The following is a 12,060-nucleotide window of genomic DNA, read 5'->3' as shown; positions in this document are numbered from 1 at the left end:
GATATGAGCTTTAAAATTCAAGCAAAGGGGTTAGTATTTGGAGGAATTCAAAAATTCACTACCTGAGGTAATGCAAACTCAGGTGGAAGAGCAGAGAGTGTAAACAGCAAGGTTAGCTTCCAGAACCAGTTCTGGTCTCTGAGGGACAGAAATTGGAACAACGAGATATCCTCACGTGCAAAGGGAAAGGTAGATCACAGTGCAGATTATAAGGATAATTTACCACAGTAATAAAGAAAACCTTGATGGGGACAAATAAGTTAAAATACTATGGTGTTTTCATTGTAAAAAAGTGGGCCACACAAAATCACAGTGTTGGTGGGCTGGGGGAAAACCAGCTGTAGGATAACCAGACAAGCCTGGAAGCTTCGTTGGACTCGTAACAAAAAGCATAAGGGCAGTTAGGCAATTGCCTCATAGTGTACAAGATGATCAGTGGACGTGCCAATTCTGCATAAAAAACGTACATGAAAGGGTAAAGTTTATTCACATAGGCCAGGAATAATTGGTAAGGAGGTTCCAATATTAATTGACACAGTATCTTTTCAATCTGTAATGCTGAGGGGTGAAGCTTTATGCACTCTTGAGAGACTATTACCATAAAATGCGCTGTGGACAGGAATTCATAGTGAGGCAAAAAGTGCTCAGTTATGTAAAGTGAGGCTGGAGAGTCCAGAGAAGAGTGTAGAATGTGTGGTAGGAGTACTGGACCCCGAACTCTCAGCTCCTGGAATAAAATTTGTCCTTGCAAATAAAATAGCTGATTCACTGGTAGGCGTGCTGCCTACTCTAGTTGAAAGGCAAATGGAGATGCAGGCAATTGAAGACCTAGAAAATGTTTATCCAGGAATTTCCCCGATTGCGTGATCAGAAGATCACAGATACACGGGTTTAAGCAGGATAAAGGCACAGATAAGGAAGCTGACATAGAGTTATCCGAAAGTTTCTTTTTGATTGGAGAAGTGGAACAGAGAAGGAGCAAGTAGGAAAACATGAACGTATTTTTAGCTCTGCTAAGTTGATTGAATTACAGCAGAAAGATGAGGAGTTTAAAAAGTTATATCAAAAGATATTTAATAAGAAATAGAATGAATGCATTTCTGTGTGTTATTAATTAACAAATTATGTCGTAATGCGAATATGGAGATCAGCACACATTGAAGCAGATCAGACGTGGACAGAAATTCATCAAACTCTTTTGCCTGTTGGTAATAAAAAGGAGATGCTGCGAGTGGCACATGAGCTACCACTTGGAGATCATTTCGGGGTGAGGACATTACAGGCTGAAATACAAAGATATTTTCACTGGCCTGGACTACACAAAGATGTCGTTGAAAATTGCCAGACGTCTCAAACATGTCACACAGGCAGTAATAAAGCCTGCAACTTTAATACCTATTCCAGCATTTGAGGAACCTTTTGCAAGAGTCTTGATAGATTGTGTAGGTCCCCTATCTCAACCAAAAAGTGGAAATAAGTATTTATTTACAATAATGGATGTGTCGACTAGATTTCCAGAGGCAGAACCATTATGCAGCATTACAGCTAAAAGAGTTGTAGAAAAAAATGCTTATTTTTTAACTAGGTACGGACTACCAATAGAGATCCAGACAGATCAAGCCTCACATCCGAACTATTCAAACAGGTGATGAGTAACTTGGGAATAAAGCAATTCAAATATACTACGTAGTATTCGGAATCACAGTGAACATGAGCGAGTTGGCATCAAACAGTGAAGACCATGTTGAGGGTTTATGGTCAGGATTATCCAGATGAATGTGATAAGGAAATTCCTTTTGAACTATTTGTGATGACAGATGCACAGACCAAATTCAGTCTATTTAAATTAATTTGTGGGCATGAAGTAAAATGATCATTACCATTGGTTAACGAGAAATTAATAAATCAGAATTCAGAGACCACCCATTTTAACGATGTGTCAATTTTTTGGGAATGATTAAATAGAGCTGGAGAGTTGGCTAGACAACATTTAAAAGTATCGCAACATACAATGAAACAGGAAGTGGATCAGAAATCACAAATTTGCAATTTTGCAATTGGGAATAAGGTATTGGTGTTATTTCCAGTAACAGTTGAGCCTTTAGAAGCAAGTTTTAGAGTACCTTATCAAATTGGGAAGAAATTGAATGAGGTGAACAACTTGGTACGGACTCCAGACAGGATGAGGTCTCACAAGAGTGCGTCATGTGAATATGCTCAACAGGTATTTTGAAAGGGAAGGAAAGGAAGAGGAGGAGGTGTTAATGCTTACAGCACAGAAGGAAGAACCAAGTTCAGAGGATTCTGAATTGGACATTCCTCAAATCAAATTGAACAATGAGAAAGTTGTCAAAAATTGGGATAAAGTATGGAGTTACCTTTCACAAGAAAGGCAAAGTGACCTGAAAGAGTTATTACGATATCGTGGAAAAATATGCGGCAATAAACTGGGAAGTACGAGCATAATTGTGCATGATGGAGACACAGGGGATGCTGTTTTGATTATGCTACATCCTTATAGGCATGACTGTCCAAAATTGGCACAGGTTCAGAAGTAGATAGAGCACACACTCCAAGATGTCATAATCGAAGTGAGTTACAGTGACTAGAGTTCACATATAGTCATGGTACCAAAGCCAGATGGTACCCAATGGCCATGTGTGGACGATCACAAAGTCAATGCCGTTACAAAGACTGATGCATATCCAATTCCATATTTGGAGAATTGTGTCGAAAAAGTGAGAGAAGTTTCTAAGTTGGATTTGCTCAGAGGCTACTGGCAAGAACCTCTGCCAGAGAGAGCGAAGGCAATTTCGGCTTTCATAACGCCAAATGCACTATATCAGTTCAAAGTTGTGGCATTTGTTATGAAAAACGATCCAGCCACGTTTCAGCGACTGATAATAAGGTAATTTCCGGATTACCCAACTATATGGTGTACACTGATGACCTGGTGGTTTTTAGTCACTCAGGAACTGAACATTTACAGCATTTATCGGACTTGTTCAATTGACGTCCGAAGGTAGGCTTGGTGGTAAACCTAGCTAAAAGTGAATTTGAGAAAGCCCAAGTCACGTTCCTGTGTCACGTTATTGGACATGGACGAATGGCCCATGACATACGAAAATGAAAGTAGTTCGGGAATGTTTCACACCGTCGGCAAAAAGAAATATGCAGTGCTACGGTTCCTGGGATTGACTGGATTTTACTGGCAGTTTGTGCCAAACTTTAAGCAGTGTGGCTGCTCCACTCACCGAATTGAAGAGGGCAAGAACTCTCAGTGGACAGAGGACTGTCAAAAGCATTTTACAGCATAAAAACTGTGTTAACCACTGCCCCCAGTATTAGCTACACGAGATTACATGAAGCCTTTCAAGGTGGCAATCTATGCCAGTGATGTGGGTATTAGTCCGGTGTTGCTGCAGGAGGATGTTGAGGGAATAGAAAGACACATCGGGTATTTTTCTGGGAAGTCGAACGTTCATCAACAGAAATGTTCAACGGTGAAGAAAGAGACTTTAAACTTGGTGTTGGCATTACACCAGAACAGTTGTTTATATCACCAGCAATGCAACTGAGACAATCGTATACACTGATCACAACACATTGACATTTGTGGAAAACATTAAGGACAAAAATATCAGACTGTTTAAATGGAGCTTGTTGTTGCAGCCATTCAATATGTCCATTGTGCGTGTGGCAGGTCGTGAAAATGTGAAAGCTGATGAGTTATTGAGACTCGAATAAGATACAGAGGTGTTCGATGGTGGGTGTACCGCGGCCTGAATTTGAATAGGTTTGTGTTTGAATGTTTACAGTTAGTATAGTGTATCTGTCAGTTTTGAGACTACTAACTGGGTTTTTTTTTAGGGAGAGGAGACATATCACAAAGCAAGTCCCTTTTTGTCCAAAAGCTGTTCCGTGGCTCAAGGAGACTCTGTCCTTGATTTTTTTCAGAGGTACAATAAAACGGGGCCAAGCTCCGATCAGTCTGGTTTGGTACAGAGATGAAAAGGATTTTCAGAGGCCTTTTGTTTTTATTGAAATAAATGAGACTTCAGGCCAAAGTGGTCAGGCTCTATAAGTGACCAGTATAATGAATGGAGAGTGGTGAGCTATTTTTGCTGAACTAGCTGAGCTGAGCAGTTTTCAGTTTCGTTTTGAACTGGGAAGTTCAACTGGGAGCTATGTGGATACTCTCTCTTTTCTGACCTTCAACTTCAACCTGGAAGTTTGTGTTCCATTTATGCTGTTTTTTTATTGGGAGTTTGCATATTGGGACTATTGTATATATTCAGAACAGCATAATTAAGTCTAGCTGAATATGTTGAATTCTGTCGTAATTCCTTATTCTGTTCTTTGAGTTTTATTGTTTAATTTTATCAATAAAGTTTTTGTCTATTTTAAAATCTAGTAGTCAACCTAGCTAAATTACTCCGGGTAATTTTCATTGTTCACTTACCGAAACAATTTGCAAAGGTATGCTCTTGGCTGCCTGCTTAAAAATGTTTTGAGTGGTCTAGCCTAGTCCGTAATATCTCGGAGATGGAAGGTGCCTGATTGGGACTTGGTACAAACCACTTTCCCTCCTCATGGTCAGCAAACCACGTTAACATAACACGTGTGTACCATTAGCAATGCGGCCAGGAGGAACAATGTGGAGCAGTCTGTCTGTGCAATCTATTTCTCATTGGTTAGTCGTGTTGCAGCAACAATGACATCCTCCTATTTCAGTCTAACAGTTTGGAGGAGCTGTATGGCCTCTTCTCTTCATGTGTCAGTGTCTCGAGGGACTGAATGTCTTCCTCTTGGCCGGAGGAAAGGCATTCAAGGACTTCAGTTGGAAGCCCATCGTTCCTGCCTACTAGCACGTTGTGCTGACTAGACTCGATCTTCCTGAGTTATCGGAGACAAACGGAAGGCTGAAAAAACACTGCAAGCCAGGCAGCATCATTAGGTGGGAAAATCAACATTTCAGGTATAAATGTCCTTCAGAACTGGGTTGGGGTGTAGGGGGAGCTGCAGATAAAGAGGGAAGGGGGTGGTTGGGGTGGGGAGATCGGGGGATGGTGAGTTATGGATATGTGGACCCAAGAATTGGGTGCAACCTGGTTGGGCGATGGGAGGGATGAATCCCGTTGGGAGCTGAAAGCTAGGGTCGTTAGGTGGAATGGAAAACCTCCCAGGCACTTCCTATTTCAATTCTCTTTCCCAATACCTTTCCGACATGGCCATTCTTGGCCTCCTCCATTACCACAATGAACCAAACCATAATTTGGAAGAACAAAATCTCATCTGTCACCTGTGCAGCCTACACCCCGGGGACTCAACATTGAATTCTCCAATTTCAAATAACCTCCCTTCAAATCCCCCTACTCCCTTCCCAGGCTCTTCCCTCCCTTCCATTCCTCTGAGTAAGCTTTTGTCCAGCTACCAAATGGATTCAGCCCTCCCATCATCAAAACGCCGATACCCTTTATCTGTGTTCACTTATCCCCCACCTCGCCACTCTGCTTCCTCCTTCCTCACCCACCCCTTTATCTATAGCCCCCATTACTCCCATCCAAAGCCCTGACAAAGGGTTATATCCAAGGCGTTCACTTCTCAACATCTTGATGCTGCCTTGCTTATTCCGTTCTTCCAGCTTCCTGCGCGTGTACTTTGGATTCCAACACCTACTGTTTTTTGAAATTGTCTCCTTGTGTAATAGGCAGGAGTGAGTGAACACATTGCGCCACTTGTTATCCAACAGTTCAGATGGGCGGAATGTCTTTCTTCTATTACTGTGAAACCAGCTAGAGTTACTGAAGGAGTTCCTCTTTATTTTAACCGTGGAAATGTTTAGTGTCCCTCAGTGCTTTTGATTCATGTTACCTTTACATTAACAGCACAATCTTGAATGTTGTCCAGATTTGATACCTGAGTACCTTAGGAGGTGACCCATTGTTCTGAGCATTGTATAATCTTTACAGAAAATCCCTATCTCTGATTGTATGACATGAGGGAAATACATTGATGAAGCAGCTGAAGATGTTTGTGCCGAAGAAGCTACCCTGAGGATTGTCCACAGGGATATCCAGGGACTGGGATGATTGATGTCCACCAGTCCCATTGTGTTCTGAATGATCCAACCAGCGGGGAGTTTACAACTAATTTCCATGAAGTTCAATTTTGTTCAGTCTCCTTGACATCTCGCTCAATCAAATACTACCATGATATCAGGGCCAGTCACTTTACGCTGTGTTCATAAATTCTATCCATGTCAATAGGCCAAGGTATATGTGTGGGGAGTGTTTCCTTCTCTCAGGCGGTAGTGACCGTTGGGACCAGACAGTTGGGGAGGCCAAATCCCGGAAATGTTTGGGGGGTGCGAGTGGGTGTCAATGGATTTTGACCCGTCAGAGAGTCGAGGGCTACAAAGAATTGGGCATAAAAGAGAAATTGTGGCCGAGTGCAGATCAGCCCTGACTTACTGAATGGAAGGGCAGGTCTGAGGGGCTATGTGGCCTGGTTTTTTTTCCAGTATACCCCATAGTCCGGTCACTTTGTGGCCTCTTCCATTTCCTGTGTTACTGACTTCAAGTAACTGAATAGACTGTTCCTGTTGCTGTGTAACTGGATATTGGTGCTGCATGATCTGGTTACAGTTTTATAGGCCTTAGGGGCTTATTGGCCTCCGCCTGTAATTGTATATCAGGCTCCAGGGGCTGAAAAACCTTATTCTGTTCAGGTGTAATTGAAATCCATATTGACTAAATCTACTGCCCTTCGAGAAAGTGAGCTCTGCAGATGCTGGAGGTCAGTATCGAAAAGTGTGGCGCTAGAAAAACACGGCAGGTCAGGCAGCATCAGAGAAACAGGAGAATCCATGTTTTGGACATTCCTGATGAAGGGCTTATGTCCGAAACATAGATTCACTTGCCCCTCGAATGCTACCTGACCTGCTGTGCTTTTCCAACACCACATGTTTCGACGTCTACTGCCCTACCCAAGTCGATCTTCCTGGTCACATCATCCAATTGCTTTAAGAAAATTGTCAAGCACAAACTTCCTCGCACAAAGCCACACTTACTATTCCTAATCAAAGCCTGTCTTTCTAAATGCATGTAAATCTTATCCCTCAGAAGTAACTTAACTACCACGGATGTTAAACCTTCTGGTCTTTAGTTCTAAGGCCTTTTCTGTTCAGTTCTTCTTGAATAAGGGCACATTTGCTATCCTCCAGTCTTCCGGGACATTACCTGTAGTTAATGATGATCAACATTATAGGCCAGGGTCCCCGCAAATTCTTCTGGAGACCCTTGAGGTGTTATTGGATATATCGGGTAAGGACTGTGAGATTTATCCACTTTCAAACATTCCAGTACATCCAAAATCTCGTCTACTATGATATGGATTGTCCCTAAGATATCACGACTAACTTCCTCAAGTTCTGAAGTCATCATGTCTTTCTCCACGGTAAATATAGAGTAGAAATATTCGTTGAGGACTTCATCCATCTCTTACAGTTCCACACATACTTGTCCACATTGGTCTTCGAGGGATCCTATCTTCTCTCCAGTTATTGCTATTTCTTTTAATATATTTAAAGTACCTTTTTGGATTCATCCTAATCTTCTCAGCCAAGGCTCTTTCTTGCCCCTTTGCACCCTACTGATTTCCTTCTTCAGTAAACTCCTGTATCTCTTATATATCTCCAGGGATTCCCTTGATCCCAGCTGCCTGTACCTGAGCCACACCCAAGTTTGAACATGAACCTGAGGACCAGTTTTGTCCCTCTCCATAACTATTTGAAAACTAATAGAACTATGGTTACTGGTCCCACAGCGCTCCCCCACTGTTAACGTAGTCACCAGTCCTGCCCTATTTCCTAAGAAAATTTCGAGTTTTGCCCCTCCCGAGTAGGACACTCTATATACTGTTTGAGGAAACTTTCCTGACGCATTTAACAGATTCTATCTCATCAAATCCCTTAACGCTTTGGCCATTCCAGTCTCTATTAGAAAAATGAAAATCCCGTATTATGATAACCCTATTGCTCCTGCTGGTCTCCCATCTCTCGCTGCATATTTGTTACTCTCATTCCTGTTGACTCTTTGGTGGTCTATATTACAACCCCAATCACCTCACCATTCCATTCCTATTTTACCTACAAAGCCTCACTGGGTGATCCATCAGTTATTTTATCTCGGATTACTGCCGTGGTACTCCCCTTAATCAGAAATGCAACCCCCCTCCCCTCCTTCCACCATCTCTGTTTCACCTAAAGCACCTGTTCCCTAGCACATTAAGCTGTCAGTCCTTTCCATCACTTAGCCATGTTTCTGTAATGGCTATAATATCCCAGTCCCATCGGCCTTACCTGTCAGCCCTCTTGCATTGAAACAGATGCAATTTAATCCAAAATGCATTACTTTCTCTCTGTCATTTTCCAGCCTAACCTTACTATTTCTAATTACTGTATCTCCTTGTCTCCCTGCTCTTGAGGATACAACCACCAATCTAGTTTAAACCCTCCCTTGTAACCCTAGCAAAACTGGCCGCCAAGATATTGGTATCCCCTCCAGTGCATGTCTTGGACAGTAATTTCCCTCTCAGGAGATTATCACTGTCAAGGTTTTTTTTAATGTTTCTCCTAGCTCTCTGTAATCACGCTGCAGGACCTCGTCCCTATTTCTATGGGCATCATTTTGCCAACGTGCATAATGATTTCTGGCTGCTTACCGTCCCCCTTGAGAATGTTCTGCAGCCACTTGGAGACATCCTGGTCCCTAGCACTTGGGAGATAGCCCACCATCCTGGATTCCCGTTTGCGACCACAGAATCTCTGATCTGTCCCACGAACAATCGACCCTCCGATCTTTAACTTCCTGTTTACGTTTACCCTTTCCCGCTGTGCCCCAGAGCCAGTGGCAGTACCACCAACCTGGCTACTGCTGCTTTCCCCTGAACGGTCATCGCCCACAACAATCCAAAATGGTCTACTTGTTTTCGAGGGGAATGGCCACAGAGGATTCCTGCACTCCCTGCCTACCCCCTTTGCCATTGCTGGTGGTCGCCCATCTACTCTCTGTCTGGAACATGACAGGAAGCAAGGAAGGCCTGTTGGATTAAATTGTGTTTATTTAAATACAACAGGACTGACAGGTAAGGCTAATGAACTCAGGACGATGAACGTTGGACTGGAATATTACACTCATTAAAGAAACATAAATAGGGGCGTGTCTATGAATTTGTCAGTATCTCGGATGACCCTGAGTGCATCCTAAATTAGATTACCTACAGTGTGTAAACAGGACCTTCGGTCTAACAAGTCCATACTGACCCACCGAAGAATAGCCCACCCAGATTCACTTCCCTACACTCAACATCACGGGTCATTTAGCATGACCAATTCACCTAACCTGCCCATCTTTGAACTGTGTGAGGAAACCGCAGCACCCAGAGGAAACACATGCAGACACGGGGAGAATGTGAAAACGCCACACAGACAGTTGCCCGAGGCCGGATTTGAACCCTGGTCGCTGGTGCTCTGAGGCAGCAGTACTAACCCATGAGCCACTGTGCCGCCCAGCGTCGCTCCCTAACATGGTCCCCCAGGAGCTGAAGCTGGATGCAATTCCCACATGTGTAGCCATCAGCTCCCTGAGCTCACACATCCCACAAGAGGAACGTGCGACTGTGCTAACTGCCATTTGGACTGCTGTAACAATAAAGTTAAAAGGACTTTATTTGAGTTTACCTGTATATTTTGCTGAGCTGGAGCTGTCCGAAGCCTCTCGTGTCAAAGACGTACTGCTTACTCTGCTACCAACGGCATGTCTCTCTACCCCTCCACATTTAGTTTTGGTCAGGGAAGGAAGGAGACACGACAGTGATGTAGTGTTTAGGCCTTCAGCACTCCTTGACACCTGGCCACTGACTACCTGTTCCCCAGTGCAGGTCGCTGCTTGGCCTTGGAGGGTGTCTTGCTGAGGTCTTCCTTCTGGTAGTGGAGACTGTGTCGATGCAAATCCTCACCCCGACAGGCAATCCGTGTTATCGCAGTCCTCTCGTACTTTCTGTCTATTCGTATCGCGTTTATGAATTCCTCTAATCCCTCGATTGCATTTCAAACTGTGTCTCACTCCATAGTGAGAGAGGTTGATGTTCTTGTGAATACAGGGCTATTGGAAAAGAACACCATTAGACATAGGGGCAACAATATGTCTATCCGCTCACTGAGTCTGCTTTTCCTTCGATTAGGTTATATTTATTTTGTTAATCCCCCATTCCACTTTCCTGTGATTTCCCCGTAACACTTGTAAAAAAATCTGCCTGTCTCAGCCTTGAAGATATTTAATGATCCAGCCTCAACAGCCCTCCAAATTTTCTACAATTCTTTCCCTCTCACTGATGTGAGACTTGGTCTTTAATCTGGTGATTTGCCCACTCTATCTTGCATAAACTTCCAATTCTTCCTCAGCTCCTGTATCAATTTGCTCAAGGGTCAAACGGTCACTTTCCCTGAATCCAGGAACTGCTTCTCCAAACTGAAGACCGATTCGTAGGATGTGTTTAACATATTCTCTGGCTCTGTGAACAGGCGGTCCCCTAAGTCCCTAACACTCCCATTCTTTCCCGCGTAACTCTCTTCCCCTTAATAAGCCAAATAAAAATGACTTTGGATTCTTGCTAATCTTACCCGCTAATGTTTTATCACCCCTCCTCCTGCTCTTCCGCTGACTTTTTAAGTTTAGCCCTCCACTCTCTATACTCTTTTAGGACCTTTGATGGCCTGCTCACTTGGAACCTGTTTTAAGCTTCTCTTTCCTTTTTCATTCTGTTCGGAATTTGTGTCGACATCTGAGATTCTCTGGGTTTGTTTTCCTAAATTTTATCTTCGGTGTAATATGCTGGGCCGACACTGTCATCAATTCCTTTTTAGTCAAATGATCCCTCAACCCCCACCCCACCTTGTTCTGCTACAGTTTCACCCAGAAGCTTTTATTTTTCTAACATTTTCTGGGTCTTTTCCTTAGCAAAGTCAAAAATGTGGGATATCACGGTCACTGGTCCTATAATGCTCTCCCACTTCTGCCAGGAACAGCTGACTGGCTTCGTTCCCCACAGTGAGACCCAGCCCTGCACTGCTCATTGTTGTATCTGCTCTATGTTGATATAAGAAGTTCTCTGGAATAAATTTCAAAACCCCTGCCCCCTCTTCAAAAATTATCACTGACCTAATGAATGTTTGGAATTGAAATGCCTGAATATAATGATCCTATTATTGTTTTTACACACCTCAATAACTTAGTTATTATACCTTGCTCCCGTACTTTCCTTTATCTGGGGGTCTATAATATATCCCTAGCAGTGTTTCTGTGTCTGGTTTTGATCATGAGCTCTAACCAGCAAGCCTCATTAGAGGATCCTTTCAACATATCGTCCCTTCTTACGCCAGTAACTGACTCCATAATTATTAAAATACCTCCTCTTTTACCGTCTCTCCTGTCCTGACTATAGTTCTGGTACCACAAAATATTGAGTTGTCAGCCCTGACCTCCCTAAAACACATCGCCATAATGGCAAAAATGTCACACTTCCACAAGTCACCTCGTTTCCTGAACATATCTGTCTGTCTCATAAAATTACCAGCATTCAGGTAAAGCACATTCAACCTGGAATATATCACCTGGAATACTCTGTACCTGGGGGTTCTTCAGTCATTCATTGTTCGTTATCAACCTGTCCAATTCATCAACCAAAACTGTAACTCTGGCACTGAATCAATATTTGTTGAATTTGAAATTCATTTTTAGTAAATGTGTTCATCAAATGCAACTTTCCAAAACTGAACAGTCCGCTCCAGATACAACAAGTTTCTGCTGATTAGTTCCCTGTTCAGTGTGCAGAGGGGACAGCCCTCAGTAATGTAGAAAGTGAGGACTGTCGATCCTGGTGTTCAGAGTCGAAAATTGTGGCGCTGGAAATGCACAGCCAGTCAGGCAGCATCTGAGGAGCAGCAGAGTCAAAGCTTCGCATGTTTTCCACTCCATTATACACAGGATATTGGGAATC

The sequence above is a fragment of the Chiloscyllium plagiosum genome, unplaced genomic scaffold (assembly GCF_037043375.1).
Source record: "Chiloscyllium plagiosum isolate Xiang-an unplaced genomic scaffold, Cpla_swu_hap1 HiC_scaffold_29, whole genome shotgun sequence".
In the NCBI taxonomy this organism is placed as follows: domain Eukaryota; kingdom Metazoa; phylum Chordata; class Chondrichthyes; order Orectolobiformes; family Hemiscylliidae; genus Chiloscyllium; species Chiloscyllium plagiosum.
This window is presented reverse-complemented; position numbering follows the sequence as displayed.